A 19,868-nucleotide genomic window follows, 5' to 3' on the forward strand; every position below is an offset into this window, starting at 1 on the left:
GTATAATTTCGGCAGGCTTAAAAATAATGCTGCAAAAATAATACTCCCCCCATTAGAAGCCGCCCAGTTGAAGATATAATAAAATGCATCACAGAACATACTGTACACACTATGACATGTATGAAACATAAATTGCATGACATTCAGAGCTTGCAGTGCTGAAATGATAGGGGTAGTATAATTTCGGCATGCTTAAAAATAATGCTGCCAAAATTATACTTGCCCCATTAGAAGCCGCCCTGTTGAAGGTATAAGAAAATGCATCACAGGACATACTGTACACACTATGACATGTATGAAACAAGAATTGCATGACATTCAGAGCTTGCAGTGCTGAGATGATAGGTTTAGTATAATTTCAGCAGGTTTAAAAATAATGTTACCAAAATTATACTCCCCCATTAGAAGCCCCTCTAATGAAGATATAGTAAAATGCATCACAGGACATAATGTACACACTATGACATGTATGAAACATAAATTGCATGACATTAAGACCTTGCAGTGCAGAGATGATAGGGGGAGTATAATTTCGGCAGGCTTAAAAATAATGCTGCCAAAATTATACTCGCCCCATTAGAAGCCGCCCTGTTGAAGGTATAAGAAAATGCATCACAGGACAAACTGTACACACTATGACATGTATGAAACATGAATTGCATGACATTCAGAGCTTGCAGTGCTGAGATGATAGGGGGAGTATAATTTCGGAAGGCTTAAAAATAATGCTGCCAAAATTATACTCCCTCCATTAGAAGGCCCCCTAATGAAGATATAGTAAAAAGCATCTCAGGACAAACTGTACACACTGTGACATGTATGAAACATAAATTGCATGACATTTAGACCTTGCAGTGCTGAGGTCATAAGGGGAGTATAATTTCGGCAAGCTTAAAAACAATGCTGCCAAAATTATACTCCCTCCATTACACAGCCCCCTAATGAAAATATAGTAAAAAGCATCACAGGACATGCTGTGCACACCATCACATGTATGAAACATAAATTGCATGACATTCAGACCTTGCAGTGCTGAGATGATAGGGGGAGTATAATTTCAGCAGGCTTAAAAATAATGCTGCCAAAATTATACTCCCTCCATTAGAAGCCGCCCTGATGAAGATATAAGAAAATGATTTACAGGACATACTGTACACACCATGACATGTATGAAACATAAATTGCATGACATTCAGACCTTGCAGTGCTGAGCTGATAGGGGGAATATAATTTCGGCAGTCCTAAATATAATGCTCCCAAAATTATACTCCCCCCATTAGAAGCCGCCCTGATGAAGATATAATAAAATGATTTACAGGACATACTGTACACACCATGACATGTATGAAACTTAAATTGCATGACGTTTAGAGCTTGCAGTGCTGAAATGATAGGGGGTGTATAATTTCAGCAGTCTTAAAAATAATACTGCCAAAATTATACTCACCCATTTGAAGCCCCACTGATGAAGATATATTAAAATGCATCACAGGACATACTGTACACACCATGACATGTATGAAACATAAATTGCATGACATTCAGACCTTGCAATGCTGAGATGATAGGGGGAGTATAATTTCAACAGGCTTAAAAATAATGCTGCCAAAACTATACTTACTCCAGTCGAAGCCCACCCTGTTGAGCATAGAGTAAAATGCATCACAGGGCATACTCTACATACCATGACATTAATGTGAAATTAATTGCATGACATTCAGACCTTGCAGTGCTGTGACCATAGGGGCACATGAGATCCTGAAGGTCCAACATCCATCGGTATCGAGTCAGACAGGTGGGCAATCAGTAACTCAGTGGAAGGCAGAAAGATGGAATTAATTTTGACTGGATTTATGTAAAACCCATAATATAAAACATTACCAAAGTGTGGCTAATGACTTCAGCAGATCTGAGTCAAACTGCCTAATTAAAGGCAGAAAAACAGAAAGTAACACGAAGGCACCCTGAAACACTGGCATGCACCAACTCCATCGTCCACAAACTTCAGAGACTGAGTACAGTGGGTGAACAACAGCACCAGCATTTAGTGTACCACAATTTCCTATGTCCATGAACCCCTGGTTCTGCAGTCTTATCTAAAGGGAAAAAAATAACCAAAAGCTAGACCAAACAAGTACGTATTTAGTCTAGACTCAAAGATTGAGCCAGTGTCTGTTTCCCGAACATATTCGGGAAGGTTATTTCAGAGTTGGGGTGCTTTATAAGAGAAAGCTCTTCCTCCTGCAGAGCTCCTCTGAATTCTGGGAACTACTTAGAAACCAGCACCTTGTGATCTAAGTAATCACACTGATTCATAGATTCACAGATTTCAGGATGGGAAATGACATCATCTTATCACAAAAATCAGGACTAAGAAAAAAACACTATTTGCAAAGACATCTTTCTACACTAGGGGATTATAGATGATCTAAAGATGATCTATAGATGATCCACCACACGCTGTTAAAACATTGCAAATCTAGGCAGTCAAATACACCATTACAACCAACAGTGTCAAAACAACAGGGAATGTGTTTTTTCAGTTCTTAATACTGAAAAAACTTTAATACTTTATAAAATCTTATAAAGATGGGTATTCATCTTTATAATCTTTTTTTCACAGCACCATGTATGTAGTCAGCCTGTATGCTGTGCTCCAGTCACTATAGCTGCACACTGCACTTGCTAAAATTGATAAGTTGATATGAGATTTTATATTTGGATAAATAAACCTTTATATATATTTAACTGTTTGTTTATTTGAATTTATTTTTCCCCAAAGGTACACAAAGCCCTATAATGGGCAGTGGGATGTTTTGACCTGTGCTCTGCTTGTAAAACTTGGGTCCAGTCATTCACATAAATGTTACTTTGACACATATCAGGCTGCAAAAATGGTTTTCTCAAAGTATAACATATTTTCAATGTATACTGCCCCTGCCCTTAGCATGAGGGTGCCAGTGAGAGAGGAGGAGCCTTAAATTGCTGACACAACCTGCTTCAGTTTTTTCACAATATCTGGTAACTTTAATTAAAAAAAAACAAGAACACGATTAAAGAATTTGTGGGATGTCACATAACTTGTTTTTTTGTTGAGAGACAAATAATACATACTGTGGTATGTTACATACCTTTAAGTGCTGACACTATGTCCTCAATGAGCACAGATCTCTTTTTCGGAGGCTGCACAAAGCTCTCCTCACTTTCAGCATCTATCAGACTCTTTAACACAACAAACATTTAAATGTAACAATAAACTTAGTAATGAACTATGTTATAACATATTTGCCTTTGCAAGAGTGTGAGCAACCTACCACACCAAATTAAAAAGGTATACAGGAAATCATATTTTGCATTGTGTATAGGATAAACAGGTTTAAAAGCAAAAATATACATTGCAAACACAGCAAATTTGCCAGTGTTAAATCAGCAATGTGAGTTTTAAATGTAACTTGATTTACATATTAAATACAGAACCCTATTGAAAAAGGTCAGGGCACAGCATTTACCACAAAGAGCTCTTTTCCACCCACGTGGAACGGGCTTTGTTCGCGTTCGCGCACCAAATGTTGAACTGTTCTGTGCATTTCCACCAACAAAAATAGGGTTTTAACCCATTGCGTACTTTTGCTTGAAAATAGCCAAAACGGTTAATATATACGTACAGTATATATTTAGAAAACATTAACCTCTTCTAGAAGACCCTAAAGTAAAACTCTGAACATGGAAAATAAAAGTTTCAATTATGCAGCTCTGTCTTTGCAACCGATAAGCCTTAACAGAATTCTAAGATCTGTTCTCTTTCACCATAAACAAAACTATTGATTTTTTTGGTTAGGACTACATTTTTAGCTACTACTGCTGAAACTCACAATTTCCAGTGACTTTTTATGGTTGTGGATTCCAGGCCAACAACTCTTACCTCTGAGTCTGTATCTGTATCACACAGTGGAGGGGCTGTGTTGGGATCAGGGCACATTCTCTTTCTGAGATCTTCTTTAAGAGCCTCAACCATGTGCTTTTGTGCCTTTTTTGACAGTGTGTGAGCACAAAATTAAATAAAAAACATAAAAATGTTAAACTCACAATCACAGAAATCAATTGAAAAAAAAGAGAAAAGTTCTGCTGATGTCACGATCAAGTCAATTAAATTTTTGTGCTGAGAATGGTCTATTATCCAAAAACATCTAGTTTACATTGTTTCTGTGGTCTACTAGTAATAAATCTGTGGAGGAATGAGAGTAATAGTCTACAATATGTAATTATACAGCTGATGTATAATGGGGAACCGCAATGTAGGCCTGAGCAAAAAAGGTGATGTAATTGATGATGACCAACAAGTAACCTGATGAAGGTAATAATCATAAATTTGGAAAATTCCCAGAGAACTACAAAGGAAGCAACAAGATGCCATAAACCTAGAGTAATGCAGATGTTTGCAGTATAATTTGATAAATGCCAGGATAACAAGTTTTTGAAAGATGGTGAACACAGTATTAAACTTTTTATTTATAATATATTTCTATTGCATTTTCTATTGTTTTTTTTAACAGTTAAAAAAAGCAAAAGTTAAGTTGTATGTTGGTATATGCTGCAAAAATAAGAATAATAAACCACACCACTTTGTTTAAATTGTCCAGGCCTGCATCATAGGTGGGATAATCTAATATAATATAGCATAATATAATAACAAACATAATATTATAGTAATAAATAACATCTGCCTTCATTATGTCTGTGAATCATACAATTGTGCAAGAAATACCTTTCTTGTAGGCAATTCCTTCTGTAAAGCATTCGGTTCAGGTCTCGAGTTCACAATTTCAAGCACCTGAAAAAATACAGATCTAAATAAATACTGATACAAACTAATTATAATGAAACACAATTGTACAATCTTCTTGTTAATAATATAGTTGTAGTGAAAAAAAAATAGTAGGCTTCTATATTAAAGGAATAATGCTTTGTAGTCAATCTTTGCCTTTTTCTTTGGGTTAACACGAAGTGCAGTAGTTGTGATGTTTGATTCTGAATGTGATGTCTGGGTTGTAAATGGAACCTGTAAACGTAAAACAGACTTCAAAGGTCCATGGTGTATAAAAAAACTGGCAAGTTAATGTGCATGCATTTAATTCTCAAAAATTAATTAACAACTGTATGAGGTAAATCAAAATGTTGCAAAAATACCTTTCTTGTAGGCTCTTCTGTATGTTAGTTCTTGCTAAATCACTAGAACAGAGCACACAGTATAATATACTTTTACAACACTGCTAGAAGCAGTGTTGCAGTCTTTGGGACACTTGGCTGTAAGTACTGGTCCACTTACTGCTCATGGCAATCAACAGACAAATTTAGACAGCTAGCTAAACCGTATCAAAGCTCAGGTTACGTCACATTCAGATAATCTTGTGACCCTTTTTAATATTCTTTAATATTTTTGGACTACTTTACCAAAATCTGAAACTGAACTGTACACAACAATACCTTTTAACTAGTAATTACAAAAAAACTGAACATGTGACTAACCTTTCCTTTCGTTTTGAGGATTGTTCTACTTTTATTCTTCATGTTCAAAAAGACCTGTTGAAAGATGCTACATTTTATTACAACGTATTGTTACATATATAATAATATTACAATATTAGAACGTTTTCATTAGCCTCTAATAATGTGAGATAAGTGTCACATTGGGAAAATGTGTATGATTTTATCAGGGTATACTGTTTTCAGGAAATGTACAATATCTTGTTTTGGAGTATACAATATATACACATAAAAATATACATTATCTATCTTGCCATTTTTGTACGTAAACAGTTCTTTTAAATCATATATTGCACTTTGGAACTGCTATATTCATTACACACTACTTAAAACAAAAAGACACTGAGAATTGAATCTTATGAAGCTTTGCACTGCACTGCACAGCCTCTGCTAGCTTGCTGTCTAGGTTATCTCACTAGCTAGTTAGCTAGTTAGTTAGCAAACTAACGTTCGCAGTGGTTAGCTAGTTAGCTAGTTAACTAACATTCACATTCGTAGCTTAACGTTAAAAAAACTGCGAGCGCGAAGCCTTTAACCAGAGCTCTCCAAACCTGCAGTCTCTCCTGCCCTGTACAATCCACAGCCAGAGGCACATCGACATGTTTTAATGATGCTGAAAAAAAGACAATACAAGACATTCCTCATGAATGATGATAACTCCCCGTGATACCTGTCCCAAAGTTTTGATGTGAAGCATGCCAGTTTGTATTTGATGCAAATACAAATCTTAAAAATGGCTCATTTGTTTAATGATTCTTTGTCATGCCAGATTAAAGACATTCTTGAAAACCCCAATTTACATTTATATAGATAGACAGCAGATAAAGAACAACATTTTAGTTGGAATTGCAAAACGACGTTCTAAAATCCATCATTCTAGTTAGGATTGCAAAACGATTCATGCAAATTGTTACATCATTTTTTAAGTAGATCTAGTATATTATTTTTTAGAGAGCACATAACAACTGTTTGAAAGCAAGAAGTTATTGCATTTTACACAGTTAAAATGTGGTTTAGGTCTTAAACACTCATTTTTGATCGAAAGAGATGTTTTCAGTACAAAACAACACATGAAGCAGATTTCGCTCTAAGGAGTGAAATAGGAGCTCAAAACTAAGCGTAAAACGGTTTTCTCAGCGTGAATTCTTTTTCAGCATTCAACATACAAATGAACCCCAACTCTTTATTACATGATGTGGTACATTTTACATAGTTAATATGTGGTTTGTTGAGTCTAACAGCAGAGTGTTGCTGCTACCGATGCGTTAGGAAGGAGCTGACGACTTCTTTTCATTTTTGCTGATTTATTTTACAGAACGTGACCATCTGCCAGTTGGGCTGTACGTATACATGTGAAACTCTCCTGCATAAAAGTGTCCAACTACGGGAAGTCCATTGTGCCAACGAAACAACATGAGCAACATTACTCATATGTTTTGTGTTCTTGCGTCCTCTAGTGTCGCGAAGAAAACATAACACTATTTACCAGTCAAGTAACCTAAGGACATATTTTTTTAATACATATTAACATGGTTTAGGTCTTAAAAACTCATTTCTGACCGAAATAGATGTTTTCAGTGCAAAACAACACTTGAAGCCGTTTTCGCTCCAAGCAGTGAGAGAGAAGCTCAAAACTAAGCGTAAAACGCGTTTCCCAGTGTGAAAAAAGATTTTACAACATTCAACACACAAATGAAACGAAACACTTAATAAATGACAAAAACGAGATTTTAGAGCATGTTACACAGTTATAATGTGTTTTAGGTCTTAAAAACTCATTTCAGACCGAAAGAGATGTTTTCAGTGCAAAACAACACTTGAAGCCGTTTTCGCTCTAAGCTGTGAGAGAGGAGCACAAAACTAAGTGTAAAACGCTTTTCTCAGCTTGAAAAAGATTTTAGAACACTCAACATACAAATGAACCCAAACACTAAAAAGAAACGACAAAAACGAGATGTTAGTGTATTTTACACAGCTATAATGTGTTTTAGGTCTTTAAAAGTCATTTCTGACCGAAAGCCGTTTTCGCTCTAAGCTGTGAGAGAGGAGCTCAAAACTAAGCGTAAAACGCGTTTCCCAGTGTGAAAAAAGATTTTACAACATTCAACACAAAAATGAAACCAAACACTTAAAAAGAAACGACAAAAACGAGATGTTAGTGTATTTTACACAGTTTTAATATGTTTTAGGTCTTTAAGACTCATTTCAGACCGAAAAAGATGTTTTCAGTGCAAAACAACACTTGAAGCCGTTTTCGCTCTAAGCAGTGAGAGAGGAGCTCAAAACTAAGTGTAAAACGCTTTTCTCAGCTTGAAAAAGATTTTACAACATTCAACATACAAAATGAACCCAAACACTAAAAAGAAGCGACAAAAACGAGATGTTAGTGTATTTTACACAGCTACAATGTGTTTTAGGTCTTTAAAACTCATTTCAGACCGAAAAAGATGTTTTCAGTGCAAAACAACACTTGAAGCCGTTTTTGCTCTAAGCAGTGAGAGAGGAGCTCAAAACTAAGCGTAAAACGCGTTTCCCAGTGTGAAAAAGATTTTAGAACATTCAACATACAAAATGAACCCAAACACTAAAAAGAAGCGACAAAAACGAGATGTTAGTGTATTTTACACAGCTGTAATGTGTTTTAGGTCTTTAAAACTCATTTCAGACCGAAAAAGATGTTTTCAGTGCAAAACAACACTTGAAGCCGTTTTCGCTCTAAGCAGTGAGAGAGGAGCTCAAAACTAAGCGTAAAACGCGTTTCCCAGTGTGAAAAAGATTTTAGAACATTCAACAAACACTAAAAAGAAACGACAAAAACGAGATGTTAGTGTATTTTACACAGCTATAATGTGTTTTAGGTCTTAAAAACTCATTTCTGACCGAAAGGGATGTTTTCAGTGTAAAAACAACACTTGAAGCCGTTTTCGCTCTAAGCTGTGAGAGAGGAGCTCAAAACTAAGCGTAAAACGCGTTTCCCAGTGTGAAAAAAGATTTTATAACATTCAACACACAAATGAAACCAAACACTTAATAAATGACAAAAACGAGATTTTAGAGCATGTTACACAGTTTTAATATGTTTTAGGTCTTAAAAACTCATTTCTGACCGAAAGAGATGTTTTCAGTGCAAAAACAACACTTGAAGCCGTTTTCGCTCTAAGCAGTGAGAGAGGAGCGCAAAACTAAGCATAAAACGCTTTTCTCAGCTTGAAAAAGATTTTACAACATTCAACGTACAAATGAACCCAAACACTAAAGAAACGACAAAAACGAGATGTTAGTCTATTTTACACAGCTACAATGTGTTTTAGGTCTTTAAGACTCATTTCAGACCGAAAAAGATGTTTTCAGTGCAAAACAACACTTGAAGCCGTTTTCGCTCTAAGCAGTGAGAGAGGAGCTCAAAACTAAGCGTAAAACGCGTTTCCCAGTGTGAAAAAGATTTTAGAACATTCAACATACAAATGAACCCAAACACTAAAAAAAAACGACAAAAACGAGATGTTAGTGTATTTTACACAGCTATAATGTGTTTTAGGTCTTTAAAACTCATTTCTGACCTAAAGACATGTTTTCAGTGCAAAACAACACTTGAAGCCGTTTTCGCTCCAAGCAGTGAGAGAGAAGCTCAAAACTAAGCGTTAAACGCGTTTCCCAGTGTGAAAAAAGATTTTACAACATTCAACACACAAATGAAACCAAACACTTAATAAATGACAAAAACGAGATTTTAGAACATGTTACACAGTTATAATGTGTTTTAGGTCTTAAAAACTCATTTCTGACCGAAAGGGATGTTTTCAGTGTAAAAACAACACTTGAAGCCGTTTTCGCTCTAAGCTGTGAGAGAGGAGCTCAAAACTAAGTGTAAAACGCTTTTCTCAGCTTGAAAAAGATTTTAGAACATTCAACATACAAATGAACCCAAACACTAAAAAGAAACGACAAAAACGAGATGTTAGTGTATTTTACACAGTTTTAATATGTTTTAGGTCTTAAAAACTCATTTCTGACCAAAGAGATGTTTTCAGTGCAAAAACAACACTTGAAGCCGTTTTCGCTCTAAGCAGTGAGAGAGGAGCGCAAAACTAAGTGTAAAACGCTTTTCTCAGCTTGAAAAAGATTTTACAACATTCAACGTACAAATGAACCCAAACACTAAAGAAACGACAAAAACGAGATGTTAGTGTATTTTACACAGCTACAATGTGTTTTAGGTCTTTAAGACTCATTTCAGACCGAAAAAGATGTTTTCAGTGCAAAACAACACTTGAAGCAGTTTTCGCTCTAAGAAAAAAGATTTTACTACATTCAACAAACAAATAAACCCAAACACTTAAGAAAGAATGAAACCGAAATGTTCATGCATTTTACACAGTTATAATGTGTTTAAGGTCTTAAAAACTCATTTCTGACCGACAGAGAAGTTTTCATTAAAAAACAACACTTGAAGCAGTTGTCGCTCGAAGGAGTGATAGAGGAGCTCAAAATTAAGCGTAAAACGGTTTTCTCAGATTCAACATAGAAATGAACCCCAAGTCTTAAGATTTTTTTATTATATGATATGGTACATTTTACACAGTCATAATGTGTTTTAGGTCTTAAAAACCCATTTCTGATCAAAAGAGAAGTTTCCTGTACAAAACAACACTTCGCTCTAAGGAGTGAAAGTGGAGCTCAAAACTATTCTTAAAACGCTTCTGTTAGCCTAAATCGTCGAAAAACAGACTTTATTAATTAATTGATCATACAAATGAACCCAAACACTTAAAAGAAATGTTGAAAACGACAAGTTGGTACATTTTACACAGTTATAATGTGTTTTAGGTCTTATAAACTTAATTCTGATCTAAACAGATGTTTTCAGTTGAAAACAACACTAGAAGCAGTTAATGCTCTATTGAATGAGAGAAACGCATCTCTTAGCCTGAATCGTTCAAAAACAGACTTTAATACATTCAACACACAAATGAATCCACACACTTTGGAAATGTTGAAAAGAAGATGTTAGTGCATTTTACACATCTTTTTGAATTTCTGAACAAAATACACTGATACAGTTTCTCTCTCTTGAAACGACAGGTTTAATATATCCATGTGTAATATGAGTAATGAAAGCAGTTAGAGTTCATGTAAACTTCATTGAAATTAGTAGTGGAGAGTAAACAGCTAGTGCAAGGCAGGTGAATAAACTGGGTGATGGGCAGCTGAACTGTGGTGAGTGATAGGGAAGGATGACTTCCAGAAACTTCCAACAACCTGGCCGACAGGAGACATGAGTTCCTGAAGAGCCAATTGGTATCGGGTCAGACAGGTGGGCAGTCTGAGGAAGACAGAAAGATGGAATTAGTTTTGACTGGATACTTCCCCAGTTGAAGCCCCCCTGTTGAAGATAGTGAAAAACGCATCACAGGACATACTCTACACACCATAGCATATATGTAAATGCATTACATTCATTCCTTGCAGTGCTGAGATCATAGGGGTAGTAAAATTTCAGCAGGCTTAAAAATAATGCTGCCAAAATTATATTCGCCCCATTAGAAGCCGCTCTGTTGAAGGTATAAGAAAATGCATCACAGGACAAACTGTACACATTATGACATGTATGAAACATGAATTGCATGACATTCGGAGCTTGCAGTGCTGAGATGATAAGGGGAGTATAATTTCGGCAGACTTAAATATAATGCTGCCAAAATTATGCTTAGCCCATTAGAAGCCACCCTAATGAAGATAGAGTAAAATGCATCAAAGGACATAATGTACACACTATGACAAGTATGAAACATAAATTGCATGACATTCAGACCTTGCAGTGCTGAGATGATAGGGGTAGTATAATTTCGGCAGGCTTAAAAATAATGCTGCCAAAATTATACTCGCCCCATTAGAAGCCGCACTGTTGAAGATATAATAAAATGCATCACAGGACATACTGTACACACTATGACATGTATGAAACATGAATTGCATGACATTCGGAGCTTGCAGTGCTGAGATGATAAGGGGAGTATAATTTCGGCAGACTTAAATATAATGCTGCCAAAATTATGCTTAGCCCATTAGAAGCCGCCCTGTTGAAGGTATAAGAAAATGAATCACAGGACAAACTGTACACACTATGACATGTATGAAACAAGAATTGCATGACATTCGGAGCTTGCAGTCCTGAGACGATAAGGGGAGTATAATTTCGGCAGGCTTAAAAATAATGCTGCCAAAATTATACTCCCCCCATTAGAAGCCCCCCTAATGAAGACAGAGTAAAATGCATCAAAGGTCATAATATACACACTTTGACATGTATGAAACATAAATTGCATGACATTCAGACCTTGCAATGCAGAGATGATAGGGGGAGTATAATTTCGTCAGGCTTAAAAATAATGCTGCCAAAATTATATTCCCCCTATTAGAAGCCCCCCTAATGAAAATAGAGTAAAATGCATCAAAGGTCATAATATACACACTTTGACATGTATGAAACATAAATTGCATGACATTCAGTGCTTGCAGTGCTGAGATGATAAGGGTAGTATAATTTCAGCAGGCTTAAAAATAATGCTGCCAAAATTATACTCGCCCCATTAGAAGCCGCTCTGTTGAAGGTATAAGAAAATGCATCACAGGACAAACTGTACACACTATGACACGTTTGAAACATGAGTTGCATGACATTCAGAGATTGCAGTGCTGAGATGATAGGGGTAGTATAATTTCGGCAGGCTTAAACATAATGTTACCAAAACTATACTCCCCCATTACAAGCCCCTCTAATGAAGATACAGTAAAATGCATCACAGGACATACTCTACACACCATGACATGTATGAAACATAAATTGCATGACATTTAGACCTTGCAGTGCTGAGGTCATAAGGGGAGTATAATTTCGGCAGGCTTAAAAATAATGCTGCCAAAATTATACTCCCTCCATTAGAAGACCCCCTAATGAAGATATAGTAAAAAGCATTACAGGACATACTCTACACACCATGACATATGAAACATAAATTGCATGACATTCAGACCTTGCAGTGCTGAGATGATAGGGGGAGAATAATTTCGGCAGGCTTAAAAATAATGCTGCCAAGATAATACTCCCCCCATTAGAAGCCCCTCTAATGACTGTAACGTGGGGAACAGACGGTAGGCGGATTTAAATGCGGGTAAGAACAAGACTTTAATAAATAACAAATAAACAAATAAACAAACAGGGGAATAACGAATAAATATATATACATAAACAAGCAGGGAAAACAAACAAAGAGTTAAACTAAACAGATAAGTACAAAACAGGGCTAGGGATATATATACAAAGGATAAATACGTAAATATGTACAAAACAAGGAATATAAACAAACAAGAGATATAAACAAATAATACAAACTAAACAAAGAACTAGAAACGTGGAGAAGAGCAAATAGGATACGTGGCAAAACTAAGCTAAGACGTGACGAGACAGACAACGTAGGAAGGTCCGACGGATAAACAAGGACTAAAGTGAGCTATAAATAGTAACATGAAACACTGAACACCTGGGGAAGGGGCGGAGCTACAAATTACACACACGTGATGGAAAAGTACTGGAGAAAGACACTAGAAAACGGGGAAAACACAGGAAAACATAGAGAGGGCGTAACAGAAGCCCCTCCCTAAACGCGCAGCTCCTGAGGCGCGTAAAAACGAACCCCGGGGACTTAACATGGGGCAGAACAGAAGACTGAACTGAAGACTGGACAGGAGACTGGACAAAGAAAGGAGACTGGACCGAGGACGGGACTGTAGACTGGACCTTGGACATAAATGGAGACTGGACATTAGACTGTACACTGGACGAGACACGAGACTGGACGGGGAACTGGAAAGGGGACGATGACTGGACGTGAGACATGACAGGTGACTGGACAGGACTAGACATGGGAACGGGAACAAAATCATTGACAGGAACAGACACGAAAACGGTGACAGGAACAGAAAAACCAGACAAGACAGGAACAGGAACACAGACAGACACGGGGACCAGAACGGGAAGCGAAATGGGGACAAGAAAGACCTGGGGATGCCCAGGACTGGCTAAAGTCAGAGGGGTAGTTCGTGGAGCCAGCCTGGGCAAAGTTCTTGGGCTGGAGTCCGGGGGCCTTGGGGCAGACCTGGGCACACGGGGCTTAGGGCAAAACTTAGTCCTGGGTGCAGGGACTGGCGTGGGTGAGGTGACGGGCCTCGCTAGCGACGCGACGGCTTGGGCAGCAGAAGCTGGAGGCGCGGCAACTCGGGCAGCAGGAGCTGACGGTGCGACATCTCGGGCAGCTGGAGCTGACGGCGCGGCGACTCAGGCAGCAGGAGCTGGCGTTGCGGCGACTCGGGCAGTAGGAACTGGCGGTGCAGCATCTCGAGCAGCTGGAGCTGACGGCGCGGCGACTTGAGCAGCTGGGGCTGGCGGCGTGACGATGAGCATCGCTGGCGTCGGCGCTCGAGCGGTAGGCACCGCTGGCATAGGAGCATGGACGGTGGGCACTGCTGGCATCGGCACATGGGCAGTGGACACCGCTGGCACAGGAACATGGACGGTGGGCACCGCTGGCATCGGCACATGGGCGGTGGGCACCGCTGGCACAGGAACATGAACGGTGTCGGGCACCGCTGGCATCGGCACATGGGCGGTGGGCACAGCTGGCACGGGAACATGGGCGGTGGGCACCGCTGGCACAGGAACATTGGCGGTGGGCATCGCTGGCACAGGAACATAGGCGGTGGGCACCGCTGGTACAGGAACATTGGCGGTGGCGGGCACCGCTGACACAGGAACACTCACGTAAACAGACTTGGACCCTTGGGCAGTAGGTGTCTGCGTGGAGACTCGGGCTGCTGGAGAGAGCACGGAGACTTGGCTTGGATTCACCGCAGCGTATTCAGGTTCCGGGGCGGCAGGAGCAGTAGAGTGTAGCGCCGTAGCCATGGAAACCTTGGAGCGGAGATCTGCTGCCGCCCTCGGAGCCTCGAAAACCCGGACTGGAGCTGCTGATTCCCGGAAGAGTCCAGCGCATCGAAGCGCGGCTGGGCGGCCGCCGAGGAGGCTGGATCTGCCACCGTAGGAGAAGCAGGTGCCGCTGCAGCCGGAGAGGAGAGCGCCGTAGCAGCCAAAGAAACATGAGCCGTGGAGAAGCTTGGAGCTGCAGCCGCCGGAGATGCTAGCTGAGTTAGCCGCGTAGCCTTGGAGAAGCTTGGAGGTGCAGCCGCCGGAGATGCTAGCTGGTTAGCCGCTGAAGCTAGCTAGTGGAGGACAGCCTCCGCAGCCGGCGGCAAGCGGGCTCTCGTCGGGAAGTAGAACTCGTCCTCCGAACTGGACGCGGCTGCGAGGAGGTCCACGTAATCCCAGAAATAGTCCTCACAGCCCGCGTTTCTGCCCGCCTTGCCTACCTCGCGACTTGAGCAGCTGGGGCTGGCGGCGTGACGATGAGCATCGCTGGCGTCGGCGCTGGAGCGCCGATGGCCCCAACCGTTAGCCCCCCCCCAACAAAATCCTCCGCATCTTGGGACCTCTTAGAGCTCCGTGACCGAGGCCTTCTACGTCCTCGAGGCCTCGGATTATCCTGCGCCGAGGTCCCAAAGGGAGCGTAACGGATGGCCAGCTTGCATCCAGCCCAAGGGTGACCCGCAAAATCCATATGGTCGGTCTTTATGTAACGTGGGGAACAGACGGGAGGCGGATTTAAATGCGGGTAAGAACAAGACTTTAATAAATAACAAATAAACAAATAAACAAACAGGGGAATAACGAATAAATATATATACATAAACAAACAGGGAAAACAAACAAAGAGCTAAACTAAACAGCTAAGTACAAAACAGGGCTAGGGATATATATACAAAGGATAAATACGTAAATATGTACAAAACAAGGAATATAAACAAACAAGAGATATGAACAAATAATACAAACTAAACAAAGAACTAGAAACGTGGAGAAGAGCAAATAGGATACGTGGCAAAACTAAGCTAAGACGTGACGAGACAGACAACGTAGGAAGGTGCAAAGACCGACGGATAAACAAGGACTAAAGTGAGCTATAAATAGTAACATGAAACACTGAACACCTGGGGAAGGGGCGGCGCTACAAATTACACACACGTGACTGAAAAGTACTGGAGAAACACACTAGCAAACGGGGAAAACACAGGAAAACATAGCGAGGGCGTAACAAGGACATAATGTACACACTATGACATGTATGAAAAATAAATTGCATGACATTCAGACCTTGCAGTGCTGAGATGATAGGGGTAGTATAATTTCGGCAGGCTTAAAAATAATGCTGCCAAAATTATACTCGCCCCATTAGAAGCCGCCCTGTTGAAGATATAATAAAATGCATCACAGGACATACTGTACACACTATGACATGTATGAAACATAAATTGCATGACATTTAGACCTTGCAGTGCTGAGATGATAGGGGTAGTAAAATTTCAGCAGGCTTAAAAATAATGCTGCCAAAATTATACTCGCCCCATTAGAAGCCGCCCTGTTGAAGGTATAAGAAAATGCATCACAGGACAAACTGTACACACTATGACATGTATGAAACATGAATTGCATGACATTCGGAGCTTGCAGTGCTGAGATGATAAGGGGAGTATAATTTCGGCAGACTTAAATATAATGCTGCCAAAATTATGCTCAGCCCATTAGAAGCCGCCCTGTTGAAGGTATAAGAAAATGCATCACAGGACAAACTGTACACACTATGACATGTATGAAAAAAGTTTGCATGACATTCGGAGTTTACAGTCCTGAGATGATAAGGGGAGTATAATTTCGGCAGACTTAAATATAATGCTGCCAAAATTATGCTCAGCCCATTAGAAGCCGCACTGTTGAAGGTATAAGAAAATGCATCACAGGACAAACTGTACACACTATGACATGTATGAAACAAGAATTGCATGACATTCAGAGCTTGCAGTGCTGAGATGATAGGGGTAGGATAATTTCGGCAGGCTTAAAAATAATGTTACCAAAATTATACTCCCCCATTAGAAGCCCCCCTAATGAAGATAGAGTAAAATGCATCACAGGACAAACTGTACACACTATGACATGTATGAAACATGAATTGCATGACATTCGGAGCTTGCAGTGCTGAGATGATAAGGGGAGTATAATTTCGGCAGACTTAAATATAATGCTGCCAAAATTATGCTCAGCCCATTAGAAGCCGCCCTGTTGAAGGTATAAGAAAATGCATCAAAGGACAAACTTTACACACTATGACATGTATGAAACAAGAATTGCATGACATTCAGAGCTTGCAGTGCTGAGATGATAGGTTTAGTATAATTTCAGCAGGTTTAAAAATAATGTTACCAAAATTATACTCCCCCATTAGAAGCCCCTCTAATGAAGATATAGTAAAATGCATCACAGGACATAATGTACACACTATGACATGTATGAAACATAAATTGCATGAGATTCAGACCTTGCAGTGCAGAGATGATAGGGGGAGTATAATTTCGGCAGGCTTAAAAATAATGCTGCCAAAATAATACTCACCCCATTAGATGCCGGCCAGTTGAAGATATAATAAAATGCATCACAGGACATACTGTACACACTATGACATGTATGAAACATAAATTGCATGACATTCAGAGCTTTCAGTGCTGAGATGATAGGGGTAGTTTTGCCATAATGGATCGCGCCAGACGACGCGGGGGGGCGTGATGTCATGTCCTGTCTGTTCTCTTGTCTGTATGTTCTCATGTGACCCGGCTCCTCTGTGTTTCATTCCCAGTGTTTTTCCACTCACCTGTGTTCATTTGTAGCTCCGCCCCTTCGTCCCAGGTGTTTCCTGTTTCCTGTGTGTGTGCACCTCTATTTAAGGTCCGTGTTCCATTTCCCCGGTGTCGATCCTTGTACGTTTATCGTCTGTCAGTGCTCCATGTTTTCCCGAGTTTCCTCAGTCCTGTTTTCAGTTTATCCTATGTGTATTTTGTATTTGGTTTCGTTAATAAATCCCTTTTTGTTTACATTTGCGTCCGCCTCCGCGTCCTCCCTGCACCCGCACCTGACAGAAGGATCGACCAAAAAATGGAAGCAGCAAACAAGTGGACCGGCTCCAGGTTGGCGATCCGCCATGCACCATGCGGGACCCCGGCGTTGGAATCCCCGAGGCCTAAAGGATGCCACAGGCCTCGGGGTAGACGTTCTAAGGGGTCCCGCCATTTTCTTGGGGGGGCGCTACGGGTTGGTGCGTTGAGCCTCGGGTCTCATCCCGTGTTTGGCAGTAGCCATGAGTACCAGAGGCAAGTGGCACGCAGCCCGTGGGACTACCTGGGATGTGCGCCCAGTAGCTCCGAGGAGGAGGAGGAGCTCTACCCCGCACCAGCCCGTACTCCATTGCTGTTTCCCCCAGGGGCTGTGCTCTACCCGGCTCTCGGCCGCACAGCTCCTAAGGCCGTCTCGACTCCCGTGATGCCTGCGGCTGAATCGCTGCGCCCCGTGAAGCTTGCGGCTGAAACGCCGCGCTCCGAGAAGCTCACGGCTGAGGCTTCGCGCTCCGAGACCCCCGCGGCTCATCTGCGCTCCAAGAAGCTCGCGGCTGAGGCTCCGCGCTCCGAGACCCCCGCGGCTCATCTGCGCTCCTAGAAGCTCGTGGCTGAGGCTCCGAGACCCCCGCGGCTCATCCGCGCTCCGAGAAGCTCGCGGCTGAGGCTCTGCGCTCCGAGACCCCCGCGGCTCATCCGCGCTCCGAGAAGCTCGCGGCTGAGGCTCTGCGCTCCGAGACCCCCGCGGCTCATCCGCGCTCCGAGAAGCTCGCGGCTGAGGCTCCGCGCTCCGAGACCCCCGCGGCTCATCCGCTCCCCGAGACTTCAGCGGTGGCCGCGCTGCTCCCCATTATGGACGTAGCAAGGTGGCAGGCTACGAGGAGGGCGGACCTCGAATATCTCCGGTTCCTCGCCGAGCAAATTCGGGGAGATGAACCGCTCTCAGCACCTCTCCTCGGCTTGGAGCTCGTCAGCCCAGCTCCAGCTAAGCTAGCTAGCCTGCTAGCTCCACCGCGCTCTCAAGCCCGGCCGGCTTCCAGCTCTCAAGCCCGGCCGACTTCCAGCTCTCAAGCCCGGCCGACTTCCAGCTCACAAGCCCGGACGGTTTCCAGCTCTACAGTCCGGCCGGCTCCCAGCTCTCAAGCCCGTCCGGCTCCCAGCTCTCAAGCCCGTCCGGCTCCCAGCTCTCAAGCCCGTCCGGCTCCCAGCTCTCAGCTTTTCGACTCCTGCTCCAGAAGCTAGCTCCGGTCCGGTTTCTACAGCCTCGCCCACTGCTGAATCTGCGGTTCCAGTCCGGATCTTGGCGGCAGCCGCACTCTCAGCTCCCGCTGAAGCGGCTTCTTCGCCAGCGGTGCCAGCCGCTTCCAAGCCCGCGGTGGCAGCCGCCTCCACGTCAGCGGTGCCTGCCGCGCTCACGCCAGCAGGACCAACCGCCTCTGTTTCAGCGCTGCCCGCGGCTCCGGCCGCCTCTGTTTCAGTGCTGCCCGCGGCTCCGGCCGCCTCTGTTTCAGCGCTGCCCGCGGCTCCGGCCGTCTCTGTTTCAGCGCTGCCCGCGGCTCCGGCCGCCTCTGGATCAGCGCTGCCCGCGGCTCCGGCCGCCTCTGACTCTGTGCCCGCGGCTCTGGCCGCCTCTGACTCTGTGCCCGCTGCCACCCCAGTTCACGTGCCTGGGCTGCCCGCCTCTGCTCCTGTGCCTACTCCCAGGTCACGAGCTCCTAGGATCGCCGCGCCTGCTCAAGCTGCACCTGCCGCGCCTGCTCAAGCTGCACCCGCCGCGCCTGCTCAAGCTGCACCCGCCGCCCCAGCTCAAGCACCAGCAGCACCCGCTGCCCCAGCTCAAGCACCAGCAGCACCCGCTGCCCCAGCTCCAGCACCTACAGTGCCTGCCACCCACGTGGTACCCACTGCCTTTGACCCTGTGCCCACGGCTCCGGCCGTCTCTGATCCTGTGCCCACTCCTAGAACTTTGTACACCCCCAAGCCACCTCCCAGAACAATGTTTGGTCCCAAGCCCCGTGTTTCCAGGCCTGTCCCGGGGCCTCCTGACTTTGCCCCCAGTACTGTGCCCAGGCTGTCCCCACAGACTTTTGCTGGTCCTGGGCACCCTCCTGTGTTTTTTGTGCCCCTTTCTCTCCCTGTCATGGTCCCCGTGTCTGTGTTTGTTCCTGTTCCTGTCCCCTGTGGTTTTTCTATTCCTGTCCCTGTCACTGTGTTTGTGTCCGTCCCCGTCAATGTTCTCGTCCCTGTTCCCGTGTCCGGTCCCGTCCATT

General features: G+C 42.6%; 1 protein-coding gene across 7 annotated transcripts in view; it reads right to left on the reverse strand.

The window, feature by feature from the left end:
* The window catches only part of mffa (mitochondrial fission factor a), a 583,551-nt gene that overhangs the window by 27,808 nt on the left and 535,875 nt on the right, over nt 1–19,868 (reverse strand). Inside the window, exon 7 of one of the 7 annotated variants that reach the window (XR_007425390.1) lies at nt 5,188–5,229. The exons of 5 other annotated variants lie outside the window; for them this stretch is intronic. The gene's annotated coding sequence lies outside the window, so the exon portion shown is untranslated. Of the gene's footprint in view, nt 1–5,181; nt 5,230–19,868 lie in introns of those variants that run through there. One more of the 7 variants, XR_007425396.1, reaches the window with a different exon arrangement.

This window comes from Astyanax mexicanus, chromosome 18, assembly GCF_023375975.1.
Source record: "Astyanax mexicanus isolate ESR-SI-001 chromosome 18, AstMex3_surface, whole genome shotgun sequence".
Taxonomy (NCBI): domain Eukaryota; kingdom Metazoa; phylum Chordata; class Actinopteri; order Characiformes; family Acestrorhamphidae; genus Astyanax; species Astyanax mexicanus.